We start from the raw sequence: 22885 nt of genomic DNA, 5'->3' as shown, positions 1-22885 counted from the left end.
ACTGGTCTTGCCAGAAAAAAAAAGAACCTTCCCCTCATTACTTGTGTCTTTCTGACTCAGCCAGGCTTTCATGTAAAAATAACACTAAGCTCACAAATTTGTGATGGAATGGCAGTTATATTTGGCACAGGTTTATTGCCTCTTGCTGGTTATTTTTGGAACCCACAAATCAGCTTTTAACATGAGTGGCAGAGTAGCAAAAACAGAAAAAAATGTTCATAGTTTGAATTTTTCTGAGGACACATGAAGTATTGGCAAGGGCTTAAAAGACAAATATTAAACAAGGAGCATGTATGTACACCAGTATATGTGTTTATACACTGGTATACATGTGCTACATCTCTGGGGCTTTCTTCAGTTTCTCAAGAATTCACTTGTGAAGAAGGGACAGATGCTGGTACAAAACAAACAAACAAACAGAGGTATTTCTTTTTCTGAAAAAGTCAAATCTTGTTTCATCTAAACATACACAGTAACTTTGCTTTTCCTTGTAAGATGCAGCAAAATTCAAAAGACAACAATACTTGTGTTAAGAAGTTCTTAACGTGATTCATCGACAAATCCTTCTCTTACATTTCATTCCTAAGATCTTTTCAGGATACTAGCAATCCAACTTCATTTCTTAGAGCTAGCCAATTTAGATTCTCATCCATTGTTAGTAGTTACTGTTAAGTTCCTAAAGTCACATTTTTCTCTTAATTGCAAACTGTCTGATCATAAGGCTTTCTGAGAATTTGCAAGTCTTAGTGACTTAGGTGGTATCTCTGGGTTCACAGCTTTTCTGATAAAACTAAGTTACTATTGTTTTGGCTCTTAATGATAGATTTGAGAACCTGAATAAAGACAAGGCTGTTATCTTAAACACGTAAAGTAATGTATGTGTTGTACATCATGCTGTTATTTTAACATCCAGAAAGGAAAGAAAAAAAAAGAAGAAGAAAGAAAAAGATTGGGAAAATGACTTCCTGGGCAATAAAATAATAACTGCTGTACCACGATCATTCTAGTTAGTTTGCAGGCATTTAAATGGAATACAAATTAAGATCTTGACTCAAACACTATCATGTCAAAAGACAAATCTCAGCAAAGAAATTTTCCATTGCTATTTTCTATTGTTGATATAAATCTGGATTATATTTTGTATGATATCTTGGGTAGCTGATGGATTATGAAAATCTGTGGAAAGAGTAAATGCTAACCTCTCACTCTTCTCCATTTGATTTCCAAGATTCTATCATTTAGATAATATTAAACTAAATTTAAAAAATCTCCTACTCTGATGTTGTAATAGCAGTGTTTTACTCTAACAGTTTCTTGTTAAAAACACTCCCAACTAGCCATACGCACAAATGATCTCCATCCTCACGCTGTTCCTATCCCTGAATTCCTTATTTTCAGTTTAACACAATCCAGCTCTTAGCTATTTGAAATATTTTCTGTCGTTCTCACCATCAGCTATTTAGACAAGACTGCTTATCAACTTTTCCTTCCTGATACAAATGCTTATCCTAATGGTAGTGAGTTTCCTCATCTACCATATCCCCACAGGTTGTGTTTACTTTTCCTGGTTGACAGGCATTTCAAAATGAAGCTGAGCATTGAACATAAAAGTGATGGATGTTTTTAATGTATCACAGGAAGAAGAGGTAGAAGGAAGACGTAGCAGGGAATAAAGAAGACCTGGGGAGTAAGAAAGTATAGTAAGGACAAGTAGAAGATTAATAGAATATAGAACAGTGGCTTGTCTACTACAGACCCTCTCAGCTGTTGCTGACAATGAACAAAAGCCACCAGCTTGTCATGTATTTGTGTACCTGCATATAAAATCTCTGGGCTCTTCTGCGTTCATGTTTGAAAGGATGCTGTTTGATTCCAGAAAGTAGTCATCCAGGCAAGAGATGGAAGTGACACAAGGAAGCACAGAAAAATTACAGTGAAGAGACATATTTTGTGGATAGAAAGGATGAAGAGGTAGCAAGATGTATCCAAGATTTTACAGGTTGAGTCAGTCAGAAAACCAAGTCAAAGCATACTTTCTTAGCTCTGCTCCTATGCCCTGAACAGAAAATATTTCACACCTCCCCTAGATTTTCCCCTCAATCATTTTTTTCCAATAAACAATTTTATTACTAGGAAACGTGCAGTAAGCAGAATTTTTTTGTTCAACTTTCAACCATTATCAGATACTGGCAAATTCTAATAAAAGCCTTGATAAGTCCTTGACATTTTCCACTCCTTTGACTTCTAGAAAGTTTTTCATCTACCATCAAACATCAATGTAGATGACAATCTATATTGGGTACATAACCAGGTACATAATCTATATCAAGTACATAATATTCATTTTTCAGAAATATTTCTTTGTGACTACTATTGTTTCTTTTGCAGAAAGAATCCGTGTGATGATGATGTTCTCTGTGACACACTGTGTAAAGAGACAGCGCTATGTAATTTAATTTCAATATATACTGACTTTATCAGGGGAGACGTTAATAGCAATGTTTATGTGGTAGCTTGAATCATAGAATCATAGAATCGCAAGGTTGGAAACGACCTGCAAGATCATCTAGTCCAACCATCCTCCCATTCCTATCAGTGCCACAAGCTACTAAACCATCTCTTGTAGCTCCTCATCCAGGCGCCTCTTGAACACTGCCAGGGATGGCGACTCCACCACATCCCTGGGCAGCCATTCCAGTGCCTGACCACCCTCTGAGAGAAAAAGTTTCTCCTAATGTCCAACCTAAACCTCCTCTGGTACAACTTCTGGCCATTTCCTCAGGTCCTACTATTTGCCTGGGAGAAGAGGCCAGACCATTTTTCATCACAACCTCCCTTCAGGAAGTTGTAAAGTGCAATGAGGTCTCCCCTGAGCCTCCTCCAGACTGAACAATCCCAGCTCCTTCAGCCGCTCCTCATAAGACTTGTGCTCCAGACCCCTCACCAGTTTCGTTGCCCTTCTCTGGACATATTCCAGGGCCTCAATGTCTTTCTTGTAGTGAGGGGCCCAAAACTGAACACAGTACTTGAGGTGCGACCTCACCGGTGCTGAGTACAGGGGGACGATTACCTCCCTGCTCCTGCTGGCCACACTATTTCTAATGCAGGCCAGGATGCCATTGGCCCTCTTGGCCACCTGGGCACACAGTTCTGGGGTTCTGGGGTAACATCAGGTCTCCCTTCGATGCCAGCATTGGAAAAAAATCTTGTCTTGGAGGATAAAAGAGATTATTCTCAGACTTGGTGCAAACATTAACACCACCTTCCTCCACTGAAACAACCTGTGTTGCTGTACAGACACTTTATAAAGATACAGCAGCCTGTTTAACCACATCAAATGTCAGTGTTGGCATTTAACTTGATTGTGTAGAACCCCAAAAGATTAGAGCTTGTTTTGTTCCATGGCAGGATTTCAGTGTACAGACATCTCAATTAAAATCCCTTCAATGCCAGAGTATTTAAACAAATTGCTGTGTAATTTCAAGTGATACAGTATGATGTAACTGAATTTAAAATAGGATGCCAAAAGCAGGGATATCCCAAAACCAGGAATGTAAATTCAATTTACTTACCTGGGGGGGAGAGGAGGGTCAAATAAATAAATAAATAAATAAATAAATAAATAAATAAATGCCTGGTTTCAGCTGTAGAAGTGATAATAGCACACAGATATTTGGTCATTGCTGAGTGATGGGAGTGCACCTGGGGCCAAGTGCAGGGCAGAGCTGTGACCATGATTTGGGGTGGAGCCAGGACAGGTGCCTGAATTAGGAGGGGGGATTATTCCGTACAATTTGACACCACACAGAATGTAATAAAATTGTGGGAGGCACTTAAAGGAAGTCTGCTGTATGAGGGGAATGCTATGTGATTTTCCAGAGACCTCTCCTGTTGCCAGCGGGTTGTTGTATTTGTGTTGCACACTGATTGGTAGGTGATGAATAGTTGCACTGTGGCTTTATGTTTTATTATTTGATTAAATTATTATATTAAATTATTACTTTAGTAAATATGTATTATTTATATTAAGAATTTTAATATGGATAGGTAAAAATAGGAAAAGACAGAACTTGTTTTAGCAAGGGTTTGAACTTGATGATCTCCAGTGGTCCATTTCTAACACCTACCACTCTGTGAGTCTTAAATAGAATATTCTGGAAACTCAGTTGATTTCCTAAGACTACCATTTTCTACTTGTGTTATTTAAAAAACAACAAGTGAACAAACAAAAAACTGTTGCCTTATTGTGGTTCAGAGCTGAAAGGAAGTGTAAAAAATGCACTTGTGTGGCACTAACAATGAAAGTCTGCATGATACAATTATACTGGAACTCTACTTTTGAAAGTTTTGATTCAAATGAAACACAGATTAATTCCTAAATTTCTTGTTCTTCTGGTTAGTTGTATTCTTGTACTACAGTGAATTGTGTCAGATACCTGCTGCTGCTGCACTGAGTTGACTTTTGATGAAGAGAGTGAAGTCAGAGATTTCCTAAGCATGCATTTACTAAGAATGAATTATGTCGAAGCAATTTGACTTCCTCTTTTGACAGGAAAGGTTGATGAGGAAGAAGCTGTAGTTGTACTTTGTATTGACTTCAATAAGGATTTTGTCATTGCTTATAGGTTTATCACAAGACAATTTGTAGCCTGTGTTTCATGAACTGTAAAACAGTTTGAAAACTTAATTTGAGCAGAAGTAGTGATTTTTTTAAAAAATTAAATAAAGTGCTGATTTCATGCAGTTTTGCAGTAGACCTAATTCTGACCCATATTTCCAGTTATGCTGTGTGATAGAGTAAATGGTCCATTTATGAAATGCATAGATGGCACTATAGGGGATGATGCAAATTCTGTAAGAGCTGGAGAGAAATTTAGAAATGTCACATATAACACGTGGATGGAAATTATTCTGCTCTATTTAGTGCTGACAAGGCTTCACATAACTAAACTTAAAGGAAGTATAGATGCAGGCAAATCCAAGGGAGGATAGCTGGACAAGAGGTTTAGTAATAGTGACATTTTAAAAAAGGTGAGCATATTTAAACATTTTTACAAATGGGAACATGCAAGAGGAAGATGTGATATCTTCCACTAGAGAAGATACTGTGCTAAAAAGGACAGTAAGTGTTCTTTGTGCTGTGCTTGTGGAGCAGGGAAACAAAATACTAGTTTAATTTATAGTAAGACAGATTTAGGGATATGTTGTAAAGACAAGGCAGTGAGAGGAGCAAGGTTCTGATGATGACTGTGGAGGTTTTTCACTGGAGTTTTTAAAGATAGGTTTGATATATACTAGGCTTTTTTTATACTTTCACTCCAACATTTGACTATTGAAAAACATTGCCTGTTTCTTCTTAAGACAGCCAAATTTGGATAACTGAAAAGGAAAAAAGATGGAGGAAATCAAAAGAGCAGATGTCTTTTTACCTGTTCTGGCTATAGAAGAGTGTTGGCTTTATCCCTCCACCTACTGCTGATCCTGTGGGGATATGATGCTAGACTGTGTCTTTTTCCTCACTTTGGTTTTTTTTACATGGTAGGGCTTCTGCTGCTTAGAACTGTACATTGCAATTGAACGTATAAGTTTATAGCTTTATTCCAGTTATCCAACACATACACATGGATTACCTAATTGCACTTTGTGAGCCTTTAGTATAATTTATGTCTGTTAGGTGTACTGATGAGTATATAAATGTACTTTGTTTCATGTAGATGTTCTTTCACTAAAGAAAGAAGAAATAGCTACTGGTGTTGGGTGTAGTATACGTGCAAGCATAAACTCTCACTGATTTTTCAATTGAACAATGACATTTTATAGCAGGGAGCACTTCAAGTCTCACACAGAATTGCACACTGCTGAAAACAGGGAGAGTACAAGAAAAAGGATGGCCACAGCACTGCCTTCTTTCCCTTGTTCTTTTGCTCTAGGAATCAGCTATTAACTATCGTTCCAGCAGCTCTTTCTCTGCTCTTAATGTGCTGAGGTTATTTCCTAACAAAACAGAATGTGCTCATGTCAGCAAGATGGGAAGAAAAGAAAATGTGGAGGAAAAATAAATGATTTCAAGTTAAGTAAAAAAGGGAGCTCTGGGTCAAAAGCTTGAAAGTACTGAAGTGAGCAACCCAGAGGGAAAGTGAACAGGCATCATCTGTAACTCCCTGCATTTTCCATGGTTGTTCAAGGATGTGCAAGGTGAGAGAGAAGAAATTGTCCCGTCTGTGATGTTTCCTCTCATATCAAGTGTCTGCTTCCTGGTGCTCAGCAAGGCTGCACTGATTGATGGAAAGATCCTGCAGTTTGTTGGAGAAAAAGAAGATTGCAGGGAGTGAGTAGAATTGGATGGGAAAGTCTTCTCATCTGTATGGAAAAACAAAATGATAAGAGAAGAATGGTAAAGCACTGGTGGATTTTGGCAGAAGTTGAAGGAATAAAACGAGCACTCCATGCTGCCCTATCAACTTGAAATTCTTATCTGCAAAAGGCAGGAGATGTATTGTGAAATCTGGGCATGGTAAATGCTCCAGACTACAGAGCAGTGCCCAAAGATTCAGAGCTTCTGCAGTGTTAGTGAAGGATAGTGCTGCAGGAGAGGGCAACTCAGGGCAGTGGTGACGTCTAGGAAAGCAGTGGTGTGAGAGATGATTTATTCCCCTTTCTCCTTCTCCCTTTCTTTGATCCAGTGCAAGGCAAGGAAAGGGCAGAGAAATCTGCAGGAATAGGATCTACATCCAGCGTGGTCCCCTCCCAAGCAGCAGGGCTTTTCTGCCATGCATGCTTAGGGCTGCAGTAAGTCTGCTGTTTATCTTTTCTAGTATTTAGAGCTGTAGTACACAGAGTAAGAAAACTGTTTCTATAATTCCTTATGATTTATTTTAAAATAACAATCAAGTTTGCACAACATAAAAAAAAATATACAGTACGTTGTACATTCATTAATACTTAGAAAAAAAAATCTGTTCTTGCTCTCCTGCCAACAGCAGCTGTGCACACTCCAGGCTTTGCTTATGTAACATCAAAAAACTCATTGTCCATGTACTGTGAATTGGAATCAATATCAGTATTTATTTACTAGTTTGAGACTCTTACTCTGAAGAATCAGCCAATGGTCCCAGCAGAGCAGTAGTCCCAGAAAGATTAAAAATGTATGCATATAGTAAAAAATAGTGCCCTACTCAGCCTGTGAATTGAGACGAGTACAAGGAACTTGAACAAGTGAGACTCCCTCAATGATATCGTGTATTCAAACACCTACTTGCACCACCAGGCAAGTGAAATGAGTTTCTGCATGATATTATTCCACTTCCTTAGAGCTATGAGATTTTAATTAGTAAAGGAAGAGAAAAATACCATGTAAAGTATCCTTGCACATCCCAAAATTTCTCAGAACCTGAGTGAAATTTTTTCCCTGCAAGAGATTACAGAAGTCCCTTGTACTGAAGAAGACATGCATCAGGATTATTCACTTCACAGATCTCTTCACTGTTGCAAGAACAGTCTGAGATACAAAAATTTTGATCCATTTTCTGGAAGAAAAACCAAGTTTCCTCTTCCAATGAGCAGACATCTTGTGTGATAGCTGTCTTTTTTAGTGGTCCTGGTCAGTGAGGCTAGAGCAAATAGAGAGTTTAGTTACTGTTAAGGTTTATCAGTTTATTTTCTGTTAGATAAAAAAAAAAAAAAAAAAAAAAAAAAAAAAAAAAATCCATCCAATGGGATGAAACACAGAGGCTGGTAGAGGAAGATGAGATAAGAAGATCCACTCTGATACCTGAGTCTGACATTAGTGATAAGGCATCTGTCCTAAGAAAAAGAACACTGTTACCTGAGCGGAACCTTGTTTTCATCCAAGTGCATACTAATATAAGCTTTACCTGGGAAAAAAAATTCACATATGTTGCTTTGGGATGTCTGAGTAACAAAGTAGAGGAACTGGAACATACACTTTCTTGTTCAAAACTCTACATTCCCTATGTATAGTCCTACACTCTACTATCTGCATTTCAACAGCTGTAAACTTCAGCTGTAGCATAATTATTCTATGCAAAAAATAACTGAGCACTCCTCAACATTTTAACTGTAAAATTTTTACTTTTATGGAAAATAACATTCTTTTTAAAAATCCATTCCTATGTAATTCTGTGATTTCTAGTTCCATTAGTATACAAAATTAATCCCATCCCCCATATAGTCCCAAGACTTGAAATACAAATGCATACATTTTGCATTTAGAAAGATGCATTTGCAGAAGATACTGTGCTAATATTAGTCTCTAATAACCTAGCCATCCTTCTTTTAATCTTGACTCACCCAGCCTGACTACTTGTATTCTATACAGGATGCTAAAGAATTACAGATCCATTTTGGGCAATAGCTGTTATGTGTTGAGCTTGATGTGAAATATAGGAGCAATAATGATGCTCCTTTACAGCTCCTAGCAGTGATTTCCAGCTCTCGAATCTCAAAGCATGCTCTAGCCTCATCCTTGTACTTTGTCCTCTATTAGGACAAGACAAGATTTGCAGTACCTTCCCTTCCACAAATCCTATTTGGTATATAAAGGAAATCAGGCCATGTGTTAAAGATGAGTACTTTGCAATGCTCCAGTTGGGAACTTGTCTGGGTAATTATAAAGAACTACACTGTTTAGAAGAATGCTGCTCTGCACACCAAAAAGTAAGACCATACCTATATTTGGACAAGTTACTTTAGGTTGCTTTTTAAAGTGCTAATCATGGTACTGTAGCAACCTTTAAACTTGATTGAGTTCACGATATGAGGGTAAATAAGAAAAGTGCATGAATTGCTGAATGAAATACTGCAACATTAGAATAAGAGGAGATGCAATGAATTAGTGAAATACACTGAATACTTATCTCTATTCAGTTTAGAAATAATGATTTGTATAAATGGAAAAGCCACCTGATAGTATGAAAGCCACCTGATAGTATTTCAAAAGAAGTGAGATTTCTTTTGTACACGGACTGTAAGGACTCTTTTGTTACCTCAAAAAGAAACACTGGTTGACACTTCTCCAGGAAGACAAGAGGAAAGAAAGTTAACTACTAGTAATACCTGACAGTTTATTGTAGCACCTCTGGAAATAGTTTTATTCTAATGCCAGCAGAAGAAGGTGGCTTGAACCCGAAGGTAATACTTCTAATCAGGAATGCCAGCAGCATTGCGATGGCTTATCTCTAGAAAAGTTTGGAGCATTGCTTTGACAGTTTTGTAATGTAATGAGTGAAGTTAAATCACACAGGAAGGAGAAGAGTACCATTTTGATTCCTACTAAAAAGATAGTAATAAAAATAATGGCTGTGAATTTTATCTTTTTTTATAAGTTTCAGTTCCACTGATGCATGTTTTCTCAGCATTTATGACTCATCTGGAGGTCAAATGCTTATGTGACAGGGACTGTTAGACTCACTTGATAGTCTGGGCTCCTGAAAGACACAAACAAGCAGTACCAAAGAAAGTGGGCTGCAGTAAGCACACTAGAAAATTTACAGTTCCTTTTTGGACATTAATCTACCTCTTGGCTCATAGAGAATGCCTTTTTCCCCATGGTTTTTCCTACCGTGAAGGTATAGGAGTGTGTCTTTGTACTGTCCTCTGAGCTAAGCAAAGTGAAGAGAATTAGACTAGAGCACACAAATCAGGAAAGGATGGAGGAGACAAGGGATCTTTCTGGCACAGCATGACAGAGCATAAGATCAGTACTTGAGAGATGAAAGAAACTGTTCCAAGCATTGTAGAGCCCTGATGTAGCACAGACACTAGGCAGATGTTTGTAGCACTTGCTCCACTGCCAGATTCTTCTGTTGTTTCTGGGCGATCATCCATTTACTCAGCTACAAGGTTTTTCTCTCCTGTGTGACAGATGCTGATATCTATTTTGGCAACAGTCCTTCTGTTTCACTTCATTGCTCTTCCTCCTTTAAAGAGAAACTTATTTTCCTACATATTATTTCAAAATGGCTGTCAATGACTGGTGCCCTGCATTTTCTTCCAGCATGTTCCAAATGTGTGACTTGGAGAAAATAATCAAAAGAAATAAGGATCAAGAATCCCTGAAAAGAATCTGAACTGAAAGAATCCTATTATTTCTGACAGATGCATAAATGAGCTCTGATAGAGATCAATACACCATACAAACTTATCAGGAGATTGTTATCCTACAAAATCCTAAATAATATCAATTTCCCTATAACATGTCTTGCATAAGTTTCTAAATACATTCCAGAAGTCAAAAGTAAAAAAATCTCCTATTGGAAGATCTGAATTTTTAAATTTCTTTTCAATCATGCAAATCAGAACATGTAGATATTTTCTTCACATCATATAATCTAAAAAGTCAGCAGTATAATTCAATTTCAAAGAGCAAAGAATTTATTGATAAAAACTAAGTGCGACTGCTCACTGCATAGGATGAATCAAACTGCAGACTCTACACGGCATGTACTATTAACTCTGAATGCAAGCAAGTGAGAATATTGAAGAGGAAAATGGAATTTCCTTCATTTTAACCAATAAATAAGCTCAACGAGGTGCTGAAAGTTTTGCTTATATCTTAAGAGTGTTGGAGCAAGAAACTGTCAGTGTGATAAATGTAATTAATGAAAATATTTTGGGGACATTCTTTTTCTTTGTCTCTGCTTTTGTAGAACTTACTGCAGTAGTACAAGAGGCAGCAAAACCTTGAAAATGAATTTTCTCTACTCAAACGTGTTGCTTCTGGTTTGCATGCTGCAGTGAATTCCCTGTAAGAAAGGCTATTGTGTATCATCGTGTAGAAAGAAAAGGCATGGAGAGATAGAGTCTTTTCTGTTAATTTGTCATTTGGCTTTAAGGTATAATGCAGTTATGACAAAGGTAATCATACTTCATTGTCCTTCACAGAAGAACTCTTTTGATCGTGTCTGAAATGTGTGTCAGGAGTGCAGATATGAAAAAGCGTTAAAATATAACTCAAGCAATGCTTGTAATGCTGAACATGATGCACTTCAGTATTGCCTCTGTAACTGGTATCTACGGATTCCTTCTGATAACAGTGTTAAAATGTGAATGAGTAATCTCTTATTTTTATCTTATTCTCCTTACTTACCTCGGTCAATGTCAGGAGAACATGAGGTTTATATTATTTTTTGTATAGTCTTTGTCATGAAAATGAAACATCAGGATGTTCATTTCCATCAGAAGAGAGCAAGACCCTTTTCAGAACTTCTGATGGAACACAGCTGATATGAATGCAAATTGCAGAAACATAGGTTGCAGGATAAATTCTAGAGATTTTTAGGAAAAGCATATTTATCTTAAAAGTTTTCATTGCTAAAACAGTATCAGTAGCATGTTAGTGAAGCACTGGCACAGGGTACCCACAGGGGGGTGGGTGCCCCATCCGTGGAGACGCTCAAGGTCAGGCTGTATGGGGCTCTGAGCAACCTGATGTAGCTGTAGGTGTCCCTCTTCCTTGCAGGGGAGTTGGACCAGTTGATCTCTAAGGCTCCCTTCCAACTCAAATGATGGTATGATTTAATTTGTTAAGATTTTCACAAACTCCAAAATGAATTAGACAAAAAAATTTCACAGTCTGCAATTAGCCCCATATGCAAATAAATACATTTAAATATTTGACTCATTGTCTTAGTTCATATGAAGGAATGATTACTTTTTAAATTACGCATACCTCCCCCTCAGCAATGTAGGAGGGGTTCTCATCTGACAGTCCTAATCATCAGAATTCCTGGGCTGAATCAAACAGTTGTAAAGGGCTCATGATGTAATATTAATGGTGCTTCTCTTTGCTGCATGTACCACAGGCATTTTGATGTTTTGTTTATATGGTGATGATGCTAATAGTCTAGGTGCAAGAAATGGTAGCACATCATGGATCTTTAATTTTTACAACCACTAGACTGAATAGAGTGAAAGTGTTTGTTTTTGCTACAAGAAAGCCCTGTGATTTGCTCAAAACCTGCAAAAAAAAAAAAAAAAAAAAAAAAAAAACCCATAAAATACCAACAAAAAAAAAAAAAAACAAACAGATGCAGCAATACATATTCTTCTGCTTTAAAACTGAATGCTAACAGTATCTGCCTGATCTGATCAAGCTTGGAGGGACCAAAGTCACTTTATTTTTGCTCTCTTCCATATTTAGTCTTCCTTTTAATGTGTCCCTTTGTCATGCATACAGCTGCTATCATTAAACATCAATCCTACTCCTTCAGGGAAAATTCATATACGTGCTTTGCACTATCCAAGTGAGTATCCCCGTAGCTCTGTTCTTTAATCTTCACCATCACTACCACCTGTTCCTTAATTTCCCAGTCAGCCTGATAAACATGATGCAGTTGTCCAGTCAGCGATCACTAAGCAAATCACATTGAACAAACTTCTTTCCCCTCTCAGCAGAACCCTGCAAAGTTTACTTCCTTTCCATTGCTGTGGAGGGAAATATCGTCTTTGAAAATTTATATAAAGCAGGGGTGTCCAATGCCAAGGAGTAAGCTGGATCGAAACTCAGGAATTTATGTTTCCAGTGCACTCACCTAATAACTAGGAATGACTGTAGTGAAATACTGTGACTCCCTATAAATAAATATTCTGAAATCAACTGAAGAAGTGCTTAATATCAGTATAAAAGAACTTGAGGGAATACAATTCTAATTTTTCTTGGCTACTATTTTAGCAGTTTAAGCCATTTAAGCGAGTTGATTCTTTCACACTGAACATCCTGCTTTATGTTTTATCCTTTTAATCATGCACAATTGGAAGGGATTTTTATTACATTCTGGCCTTATCACTTGAGTCAATTAACATGGGAGTTGAGTAAAATCAGTGATTCCTGAGATTATAATTGCTCACCGGAGATAAAGAAGCAAAGTAACAGGACTCCGAGCCCTGAAACATTAAGTGAACACTCCCCCTTCTCTGATGCTGGTAGAGGATGCCTTCCAGAGCTCTGTCAAATAATTACAAGTTAGTTCCTGGTCTGGGAGCTATAGATCTAAACCAGGAAACCCTGCTGTGCATTCTGTAACCTATATTTTTTCTATTCAAAGTCAGCTTTGATTTCATAATGCTGGCAGGGTCTACTAGTGCAGTAATTTAAGTTTTTGTATTTAAAGAGACTTACCAGTAATATTCTTAGGATTTCTTGGGGAAAACACGTCTTACAAAGATGCACTTTTTCATCTTAGAGACTATGGGCATTTTTGCCAAATATTTCAGTTGAACTGGATAATATAAATAGAGAACAATTTAAAAGCATCTCAGCCTTCAGTTTGCTTGTCCACTTTTGTCCGACACTCCTCCTCCCCAGCACTCTCGAACACTTTATATTTGCATGAAAAAAGGGTCTATTTATTCTATCTGGTCTATTAGTATGACGAGTTCCACAAGCGTGGCAAAAAGCAAACTTTTGCCACTGGTTGGAAAACTTCATTCGCATTCAAATAAGAAACCACTTTGTGTGCTTTTTGGCAGCTCCCCTTCTCCTGGTCTCTTAATTCTTTGGATAAAAAATAAAAAGGGAAAAGCAAATTCCTTCTCAGTTCTCTGAAGCTGTTCCTTGGAAAATTCTATTTTTAAAGCTGACATTCATTTGTCTTTATATATCCATCCCATGACTGTTTCCAGCACAGTTTTCCCCCCATTATATCAGAGCCATCCTGTTCCCATTTCCTTTTCTAACAGTTGAACTTGTGAAAGACGCTCTGCTCATTTAATCACTGCTTTGTAACTCTGTATGCATAGCCAATTAAAATGAAGCAATCAAAGTAAATAACTGAGGTAACCCTTTGTCTGACAAAAAGGCAGTTGCATGAAGAAGAGCACAGAAAGGGCAGAAGGAACTACTTATAGGCTAGACACAGTAAAGATTTCTAGTACTGGAGTGGGAACTTCATGTAAAGACAACTGCTATCTTTGAAGATCAACATAGTGGATCCAGCTATTGTGATTTTTATCTGCTTATGACAGGTTTCAGTGTTGCATATGTAATTCCTTTCTTGCTTGTAGGAAGAAGTAAGTGAACTTTTGAACAAGAGACTATTTCACAACATCTAGTGTTGATAGGCAGAATTGTTATTTTTTTATTCTTCACATTTGGCTAGGAAGTCATGTAGGACAAGATAATATGGTGTTTTCCTGTCATACATCCCAAGGCTACTTACTTTGGATATCAAGCGGGTACGCAGGGTGCACAGTCAAAACAAAAAAGAGAAGTTTCACATGGCAGAGGACAAATCCTTCTAGTTGCTTATCTATGTTGGAAATCCTTACAGATCAGAAACTTGAGGAGAAATCTTATTTTCAAAAGTATTTTGGAGTCAAATCCTCAGTGAGTGCAAACAGACAGGTACTGGAGAGAATATTCTGTGTTTGATTAGCATGGCTCACAGCATTTATACAGATTGGGACTGATGGATAGTAATCTCCAATGTGTTATTTTTAGAAACTTGTCTTCTAGAGAATGGCAAATTCAAAGGACATACAAATACAAGAATACTCTACTCACGTGGGAATTAAAGAGTTTTCTTTCCTAAGTATTTTCTGCAAAAAAAAAACCTCTACATGCAGCAGTGTTCTCTCTTACCTTAGACTGTCTTTGAAAGATATGTTATACTTGAACGTTTTGCATCAGGCTATAGGTGAAAGTCATGGCTGGTACTGAAGAAAATACTTCTTGTCAGATGAGAAAAATACACCAAGAACCAGGTTTTACAAGTTGCATGTATCCAGGTGAGAGCTTTAGTAGTGACAGTAATAATATTGTTAATGGATTTTTTTTTTGTTTCTTTGTTTGAAGCTGATAAGCAGCTGCTAAAGCTCTATCCCAGATTCACCAGCAGGTGGGTGACAGCAAAAAACCTACAGCTGTGTTTACTGTGGCTCTCATTTATTTTGAATTATTTATAAATAGCACTAGCAGCAATTTAGGTGTTATCAAATTGTATGTATGCTCTTTAAATGATTAGCTATTTTTTTCTCAACATGTTCTAACTGAGAAGGTAGTAGCTAGATTGAAGATAATGTCAGACGTGCACAGTACAAGTCTTTTCAGACCTGTGACTCCTGTCAACAATAATGAAATATTGAGAGAGATTTTTAAGAGGAAATTCAGCTACTGCTTTAATTTAAACAATGTGCTGCAAAACACAAGACCTCACAAATATTCCTCAAGCAGCGCCATCTGGGTATGTCACAATTTTGACAGAAAAGTAACCTGGAAATGTAGTGAGCTGAAGTAAGACTTATTGTACCATCTCAATTTTGTCCTCATCTGGGACGTACTAGTAACTTGTTATATCATCCCAAAATAACAACAAATGATTACAACATGTCAGTCTCCCATTCAATAGAGGCCCCATTCAATGGTGCATCATCAGTGTCAATGTGCTATTTGTGCTTTTGAAGTTCTTTTTTCCATTCTTGGAATGCCTAGACATTGTGACAGCCTGGAGATGACCGTTTTGATTAGTCATTCAGTCTGTCATTTATCATTTGTTGCTCTATACAGCTTTTCATTCCAGCTGTTAATACCTGGACAGACACGGTTTTCTTTTTTTGTGATTCATTTCTCATGCTCAGAAGATATTTGTTATAAATATCTCTAAAGGTCTGCAATGCAATACGTTATCCTAAAATTCTCATTGCCAACAACACAATCAAAAGAACTGACAGAGAAGACACCTGTCCTACTGCACTGCCCAATCATGTCTTGTTCTTACCTTGTCCTCCCCTGCATGTCTGAGAGCATCACCTGTCCTGTTTTCTAGATTACAAGCACTCTGGCAGAATGTAGCAGAACTTGATCTAACGATTTGCCCATCACTGCCAAGTGCTCTAGACATTTGATTGAGATTAAAGGCATTTCTGTCCCAGAGATAGACTGAATCCGTGGCAATACTGTAATAAACTAATACCTAAAAAGTGAAGAAAGGTTGAGGATCTGGAATTGTAACCAGTGCTCTCTGTTCTTCAAGAGAAGGATAAAAGAGAGCTGTATACACTACAAAAAAAAGCTTTTAGCAAGAAAATACCAATAACATTTTCCTTTTACAGCACTAGATTTTTATTTATTTATTTATTTATTTTACTGCATAGATTGACGTATCAGTGGTGGAGCCAGTTCTCCTCCATAAGAGCAGAAGGAACTTCTCCTTCAAAGACAGTAACAGTGTGTCAGGAGCTGGGACCTCTGGTACACAGAGTAGGGGTACCATGTTAATATTTCAGTTGCATCCATTCTGTGATCCTAGCCTGTTAGTTCTGTCCCATAAAGCAAGAGGAGCTAAGAGCAGAGCAGGGGTGATGTAGACCCTTTGTATTTGAGTGTAAAAGTTATAAAGAATAAGGAAAATTCCACCCGTGAATTCACTGGAGCATGCAGTCTGATGAACAGTCCACGTAAACAGAAGACTTGTGATTGTCCTCAATTAAAGATGGCTGTGACATCACTCTTGGCTCTTCCAGGGAAGGAGATGGCTGGGCAAGCAGCAGTGACTGACTATCAGGGACAAGGAAAAGCAAACTCCGCGCCACTAGACTTCCTGTCACAGGTTCGTACTGGAAATATCTTGCTTCAATAAATACTGAGCAGGCTGCTAACTCTTAACCCTGCTTCTGTATTTTCATCACTTTATCTAATTGCTTTTAATTTATTTTCCAGATTTGCTGTAGGACTGTGTTTCCACAGCACAGGCTTTAAATAGATCAGTCCCCTTGCAGCCTTTCAGAGTTCAATGTGCTAATTTGCATTTTACAGTAATACAGGAAGGAAAGCATAAAGATGTGGTCAGGGTAATTTCTAGAGCAGAAGATCTCATACAATATTATGGTAAGCTTTGCAATAACTGGTTCATTACATTAATTGTTTGTCTCTGTGCACATGTGAATATAATCAGCAGCCTTTAATTGAATACTTCACATTACTCCTGTGTTGGACATATCATGTCTCAATACATCAAGAAGATGAATTAGAAATTGTTAGAAATATCCTAGTTTTGGCTGAGATAAAGTTAATTTTCTTCATAGTGGCTGGTATGGTGCTGTGCTTTGGATTTAAAACAAAACAGTGTCAATAATACAGCAGTGATGTAGTTTGCTGAGCAGTGGTTACACCAGTCAAGGGCCTTTTGGCTTCTCATGTCACCCTGCCAGGGAGGAGGCTGGAAGTGTACAGGGATATGGGAGGGAACGCAGTTGGGACATCTGACCCAAATGGGCCAAAGGGATATTCCATACCACATGACATCATGAACAATATATGGGAGTGGTTGACCAGGAGAGCTGATGCTGCTTGGGGTCTGGCTGAGCATAGTGCATCACTTGTTTTTTTTATTCTTGGTTTTGGTTTCTTTCTTTATTTGCTTATAAAGATGTCTTTATCTCAACCAAGGAGTTCTTGCATCTTTCAGTTTTTTCCCCCATTCCATAGTGAGAGGGGGTGAGAGGATGGTGGGTAGTTAGTGAAAATGGGATACAAAATCTGCCTTGGGCCTAGAGGAATGAGTATGAGTTGCAAGTAAAAACAAGGTAAATGGGGTTCTTCCAGGAAAATGTCTACTCCAGTTTTCAGTTGGCAGTTCTCCAGAAGTAGAGAGCAGGTGAGCTGATCTCACCTCTGATCTTAATGAAAATCATTGTGATTTTGCATTTACAGGAAGTGAGTAACAAAGACTATGACCAGGATCAGCAGGACCTTACCTCCAACCTGGTGGAGGAAAGGAACAACTGGGTTTCTTGGATGATGTGGCTTCAATGGCCTGGTGCATAGGAACCCCAGGAGTATAAGGCCACCAGTGCACAATATGCCACAATGCCATCAAGGTATAAAGGGGCAGAATCCATCTGTTGTATTTTTGGAGTGACAGGGGGATCCCAAGAGCTGACCACATTGGAGGCTAACTGGGAAGGAGTGGACAAAACATCCCATGGTGTCTGGCCCTGAGGCCCTGTGCATCTGTGGCGTAGACTACCTCAGGAGAGGATACTTCAGGGAATTGAAGCTGCCTTGGAGATGGAGATATTAAGCAGCTGTCTACCTTGCCTGGTCTTTCAGAGGTCCCTTCTGTTTCATGGTTGCTGAGGGCCAGAATGCCAAATCAGATTGTTGTATTAAACCACAACAGTGTAGGAGAATGATTAAGCCAGAAACAAAGGTTCTAATTATTTCACACTACATGTTTGACATATTCACTAAACTGAGTTGTCAGGCTGCTGTTTTTGGAATTATCTTATGTCATTGGCAGATGACTGTTCTGTGATTTTTATGTCTACTGAAAATTCATTTTAACTAGAAAATTGTACTACCCTACATTCACTTAGAAAAGCTCTTGAGCAACTTGGAAAGTGGTTGCTACTTTAATCTCTTAACATGTATTGAAACAATTCTCTATGCTTGATAAAAATCCATTGAAAAAAATTATATGGATGTATTTAATTCTTCAGTGCACATCACAGTATTGATGCATAGAAGATATTTGTTTTCTGTACTATGAACATAGATAATTAATAGAAAACAGAAGGAATAATTTGTTTTTATCTATCGTTATGTATTATAAACAGTGAGGAAGTTAACTGAAGTTCTTTTCCTTTTTTAAAACATGATACAACAAATTAGTAAGAACCAGTTACTGAAACTCAATGATACCTACCCGCTGAAATCCTCTTGAGGGGCTATCAGTCAAAACAAGGCTGGAAGATCCTTCAGCACTGAGATTAAAATCAAAAAAAAGCTGGCTTTCTTAAGGGGAAGGTGGATTCAAATATGTCTTTTTAACTGCAGTGTTTAATTTAGTGAAGGCTGAGGGTTTCATCTCACTTATTCCTGCTTTCCAGCCTCAGCAGTTGACAGACACCTTGCTGTGAGACAAAGGGTGTGAATGCTCTGTGGAAGATCTGAGGGAGTGGCAAATCACAGTCCTGTTTCTGTGGCACAGCAGATATAGCAAAATGGAGCAGTCTCAATTCATTTGGTCCACACCTTTAATTTTAAGCTAAATCACATAAGACAATGAGAATTTCTATAGAAGCAGTGAGTGGAAGGGAGAATGGGGAGAAATCTCTTCTCCTGATGGAGCCCAGTTTCCAGTTATGCTTTCTTATTTTCGGGAATGAATAGGCTGAAAGAAGGAGCTACCCCATCCTCTTCTGCACTCTCAGGTGCACATACACAAAAGTCTATGACTATTAGTCCAAGCACTGAACAGAAAACCACTCACAGTGAACTGTTTTGGTTACACTAGAAATGGATGAGTGATACCTGCAAAAGCCAAACTTCCACTGTGAAAGAGCACACACAAATTTAAATAGATACAATTGGCATTCTGTCACATGTCTTTTCGGGCATGTCATGTTGCAGAGAGGGCCACTTGTGTCTAGGGCTGGTGGTATCCAGATTGTGTTTGTTATTACATGGTGCAGATGCTATGGGAACAGACAGCTGAACTTCAGCAACAGGAATGATGCTAATTTCTCAATAAGACAGCATTCCTAAAGATAAAACATGCATGTTCACTTTTACAGCAAAGTTCATAGCTGGTCTTTAGTGCCACATACTAAGTACATAGGCATATAATTGCCTATAAATAGGATCATAAAAACAACTATCATATATTAAATGCTTTTGAAGTCATTTACTGTTGAGCTATAAAAATATTACAAGCAATTAATGTAGTTAAAGTGACATTTAGGAAGTAGTTCATTATTTTCTCACCTCTTCTGTGTGTTACATAGGCAGAAGACAGAGAAAAGATGGGGAACAGTCGCAGAAAAACAGGATGCTGTAGTTTCATGATTTCTGTTATTGATATTCCACATCATAACGTCATGTCATGCACTGGGAGTTAAAGAGTTAATGTTTCAGGTCCATGGATTGCTGATATTTCCAGGTACCTTTCTCAAAAGAGAAAAAATGAACTACATGTCCTAGAAGGCTTCGCTGTTCCGTTTCTGTTTTCCATTCAGAGGGAAAGATAAAAGTGTTTTGGAGTCACAAGACTAATCCTTTCACTGCTTGTCTCTGCAGTGCATGCTCCCTAGCTGTCTCGCCTTCAGTATTAGGCTTAGGCCTTCGGTTTTGGACACTCACTCTCTCATTTTATTTGATTTATTAGCTTCAATTCCAATTATATTGTATATTATTGTATTAACTTGCTTTCTGCTGTCATATTTAGTAAATTATTTTTCTCCATTAGTTTGTTGCTGCTGTTTTGTTTTTAGGCCCATCTCGCTACCTCTTCCCTGCCCTCCTTTCCCCTTCCTTGGGGCATGACTCTGTGGGTCCTCCCCACCTCATCAGTCATGGAACTGATGTCAGGCCAAACTAGCCTGAACCATGACACAGTAATAAAAATAACATGATTCATTCATAACGCAGAAATCTGTCTTGGATTTTACTAGATGTGTAATGGATTTTCTGTGGTCCTTGTTTATTTTCAGATACCTTAAGCCTTTGAAATATTACTAACATAGGACATGATATCCACCTTTAGTTGAGTTGAGCAAGCTGCATCTCCAACTTGTGGAACACCTGTGTCTATGTTACTGACCTAAGAGAAAATACTAACCTCTTTTAGAGCCTTCTATTCACTCTTGCTTCATTGGCAGCCTATCAAAGAACCTTGCTGAGTATTACATGTAGTGACTGATCAGCTTTTTGTGAATAGCTTTGGATGTAGTATCTCAGAAATAGCATAGGTAGTTTGTCAAAAAATGAAACCCAGTCAAGTCTTATCAAAATGTTGAGTCAAACAAATACTTTACTTTTCAGAGTAAAATCTCACAAGAGTTTTAAAGCTTGCTTGCTAGGTCCTCTATAAAAGTACTTCTCAGTCTGTGCTGAGATCAAAGATAATTAACACCACGACGTCTCAAATATTTACCTGCCCTGCACAACTGCTTGATAGCTCTTTCTCTGCTCCTTTTTCTTTTTTTTTCTTCTGAAAATGAACTGTTAGCTTTCAGATGCCACAGCTAAGTCTTGATTTTTCAAGTGATATAAGCCTCAGGTTTCACCCTCACAGAGTTTGCAGGACCTTACAGACATAAAGGTGGAGTTTGATGAATTTTGTAAATCAGGCAGTGAGATAGTGAGTAGAGTTGGATTTTAATATCATTTGGGAATTGCTGGATATTTTACTTTTTCATTCCAGTTTCCTGATATTACTTGTTTTTATCTATAAAAAAAAAAAAAAAGCTATAGAACCCTCTCCATGGATGTTAGCCATAAAATGCAAATAATATTTTGAAGACAATCTTCAAATGTCACTGAAGTTGCAAAGATGAGCATTCTAAAGCAATATTCACTCTGCACATTCTTTCTTCCCTTGTATGTTCTCTTGAACAGAGACACTTTTATATTTATCCATCAGTTCACCATTGAAGAATCCATGTACATAAATGCTTAACTCCTACCATCCATCACCATTGCACTATTTCGTTTCAGCATTCATTATCTTAAGTTCTTTGGAGAAACCTAGCTGGGTGTGAACCATGGATAGCAAAGATTTTTTTTTTTTTTTTTTCCTTTTCATTCTGATTAGTGTGCATTGAAGTAAAACAAAAATTGAATGATCTTAAAGTGAGGTTGAACCTACTTGAACTGTTGTTGGATCAGGATAACATTAATTTGAGGTCTGGATGTTCTTCAGTGTCTTTATATGGCACATTTTAATTTGCCAGCAAGCATTCCTCTAAGTAATAGCTGTACAAACACATACTCAGACTGCCTGGAGAAACTAATAATTAGGCATGATGAATATCAGTATAGACATCATGCCACTTTAGTTGTTTTTTTTCTACAGCTGCATTTGCAGCAGTGGCTTCCTAGACATCATCTTTTGGAGCTAATTTTCCATTTATGAGTCATAATTTCCATTACTTCTTTTATAGGTTTGTTTTCTCTGCTCTTTACCACAGAATCCCACAGTCTGAGTCTCTATGGAAGGCAAATCATTTATCCAGTGAACAGACAGAGGAAGAAAAGGTTGCTTGAAAACCTGAAGGACAAACTAACACTACTGTTATTGTAGACATGATGGCAGATTTTATAGACAGGGTAATATCTTTCATTGTTAGGGTTTTTTCTGCATCAGTTGATGCAATCAGAATTAGACAAGCTCCTGATAACCTCCGTAGGCAGCTCAGTAACTCCACGGCTGCAGCTGGCTATTTTATATCTTGTCTATTAATCAGTTTGAACTCAGAACAGTTGTTTTCCCAGTTAGTAAAGTGGAAGGAGCCAGAGAGGTTAAGACCAGATACCACAGTAGCAATTAATTCGTTGCTAGAAGTCTTTTCACTTTTTTTGTTTGTTTGTTTGTTTACATATTTCTTTGCAGATAAGGAAGCACCTCCTTGAAAATCAGAAATTTTTATTTCACTGCAAAAATAAGAGAGGCAGACAGAGAACAGAGTAATGTTCAAAATTTTTTTCAATTAACTATTGTTCTTTAATTGTGATTTTCGAGGTATTGCCTTTTCCATAATGCTAAGAGAGATCTTAGAAAGGATAAAAAAATGAAAGACAGAATTGCTCAATCATTTGAAATTTGGTAGTTATTGTTTGCTTAAAGACAGTTCTTCAACATGAAATCAAAATAAACAAGATAGTAATCAAAACAACCATTTTGAATAGCTCTGTTATTATATTTATTTCACTACAAGAACACATCTGCTGAATAAAAAAAGTAAAATGAGTCTTTTTCAGTTTTCTATATACTGTACAAGACCGTTCTACAAAACAAATATAGGAAATCATAGTGGTTTCTGAGGCAAAGGATGCTTATCTTTGTTATGTGTAGAGATCTCCAAAATACTGCTTTGAATACAGCATTCAAGGGTAGTAGATTTTTTCCCGGAACAAATCAGAGAAGTT

General features: G+C 37.6%; 1 long non-coding RNA gene across 1 annotated transcript; it reads left to right on the top strand.

Annotated features, from left to right (window-relative positions):
* Positions 1–3900: 3900 nt before the first annotated feature.
* LOC122177283 lies at positions 3901–21958 on the top strand. The gene is made up of 3 exons (XR_006178035.1): positions 3901–3930; positions 16480–16565; positions 21928–21958. It is a non-coding gene; the product is annotated as an uncharacterized LOC122177283 (long non-coding RNA).
* Positions 21959–22885: the final 927 nt, after the last annotated feature.

This window comes from Lagopus leucura, unplaced genomic scaffold (assembly GCF_019238085.1).
Source record: "Lagopus leucura isolate 7727_CA_CO unplaced genomic scaffold, USGS_WTPT01 Super-Scaffold_100001, whole genome shotgun sequence".
Taxonomy (NCBI): Eukaryota; Metazoa; Chordata; class Aves; order Galliformes; family Phasianidae; genus Lagopus; species Lagopus leucura.
This window is presented reverse-complemented; position numbering and strand designations above follow the sequence as displayed.